Raw genomic sequence first — 1872 nt, 5'->3', positions numbered from 1 at the left:
GACACATGAAAAAGATAATTCAGACTCTTTAGGAAGCAAACAATAGAGATGTTTTCTCCCCCCCCCCTTTTAAAACATCCAACAAACAAACAAAAACCTAGTCATCTTCTTAGATCACAGAAAGAAGTAGTTACAAAAAACCTTGAAAATTATATTTCATCAAAATTTAAAACTCTGCTCAAGAGGCACTTATTAAACAGTGAATTAGGCAAGTCAGAGAGCAGCAAAAAATATTCCTCAAATGTACTTTACATGTATGTGACTAAAGACTTGAATTCAGAGTATATACAGAACTATCTATCAGTAATGAAACCCAAAAAAAGATTTAAAACTAGGCAAATATTTAACATAAACTTCACAAAAGTAGATATATTAATTGTTAATAATCACATGAAAAAGTTCAAAATAATTGATCAGGGAAGTGCAAATTAAAACCACAGTGATCTACCACAACATATCAACCAGAATGGCAAAAATAAAAAAGGACTAACAACCAACAAACATTGGCAAGGACATGAAGCAATTGGAGCTCTCATACACTGTTGGTGGGAATGTAAAATGGCACAATCACTTTGGAAAAAAACCAAGTAGTTTCTTTAAAAAAAAATTACTTAATAATTCAACTGACCCAGTGGAACTGAACTGAATTGAAACTTGAAATAGCTCAAGTATCCATCAACAGAGGAATGGCTAAATAAACTGTTATGTTAACATGATATATTCATACAATGTATTGCACCTAGCAATAAAAAGGAAAGAAATGCTGATACACACAACAATACAGATGAATCCAAAATACTGATATTATGATTTTCAGTTCAGTTCAGTTGCTCAGTCATGTCTGACTTTTTGCAACCCCATGCCAGGCATGCAGGCATGCCAGGCCTCCCTGTCCATCACCAACTCCCAGAGCTTACTCAAACTCATGTCCATCGAGTCAGTGATACCATCCAACCTTCTCATCCTCTGTCGTCCCCTTATCCTCCTGCCCTCAATCTTTCCCAGCATCAGGGTCTTCTCAAATGAGTCAGCTCTTTGTATCAGGTGGCCAAAGTATTGGAGTTTCAGCTTCAACATCAGTCCTTCCAATGAACACCTAGGACTGATCTCCTTTAGGATGGACTGGTTGGATCTCCTTGCAGTCCAAGGGACTCTCAAGAGTCTTCTCCAATACCACAGTCCAAAAGCATCAATTCTTCTGTGCTCAGCTTTCTTTGTATTCCAACTCTCACATCCATACATGACTACTGGAAACACCATAGCCTTGACTAGAGGAATAAAAAATAAATCCACCCTTTCTGGCGGTGACGACCTCCTCACGAGAACATGCCTCTCGCAAAGGATCTTCTTCATCCCTCTCCAGAAGAGGAGAAGAGGAAACACAAGAAGAAGCACCTGGTGCAGACCCCCAATTCCTATTTCATGGATGTAAAATGCCCAGGATGCTATAAAATCACCACCATCTTTAGCCATGCACAAACAGTAGTTTTGTGTGTTGGCTGCTCTACTGTCCTCTGCCAGCCTACAAGGAGGAAAAGCAAGGCTTACAGAAGGGTGCTCTTTCAGACGGAAGCAGCACTAAAAGCACCCTATATCAAGATGAATGGGAAACCATCCCAATAAACAAGTTTTGGATAAATAAATAAATAAATAAATAATCCAGTGAAAATATATGTTTTTAGAGCTGTGAAAATATATGATATCATAATGATGAATACTTTTGTCCAAACTCATAAAATGTACAACAGCAAGAGTGAACTTTAACTAAAGCAGGGACTCTGGACAATAATGATGTAGGTTCATCAATTGTGACAAATGTATCACTCTGAAGGGGATGTGGGGATGATAATGGGGGAGACTGTGCATGTATGA

The 1872-nt window shown here is 38.1% G+C and overlaps 1 pseudogene; it reads left to right on the top strand.

Annotated features, from left to right (window-relative positions):
- Positions 1-1299: 1299 nt before the first annotated feature.
- LOC136164817 (small ribosomal subunit protein eS27-like) lies at positions 1300-1582 on the top strand (annotated as a pseudogene).
- The last annotated feature ends 290 nt before the right edge of the window (positions 1583-1872 follow it).

This window comes from Muntiacus reevesi, chromosome 1, assembly GCF_963930625.1.
Source record: "Muntiacus reevesi chromosome 1, mMunRee1.1, whole genome shotgun sequence".
Lineage (NCBI taxonomy): Eukaryota > Metazoa > Chordata > Mammalia > Artiodactyla > Cervidae > Muntiacus > Muntiacus reevesi.
The sequence above is the reverse complement of the archived record's forward strand: the minus strand, read 5'-3'. Positions and strand labels throughout refer to the sequence as shown.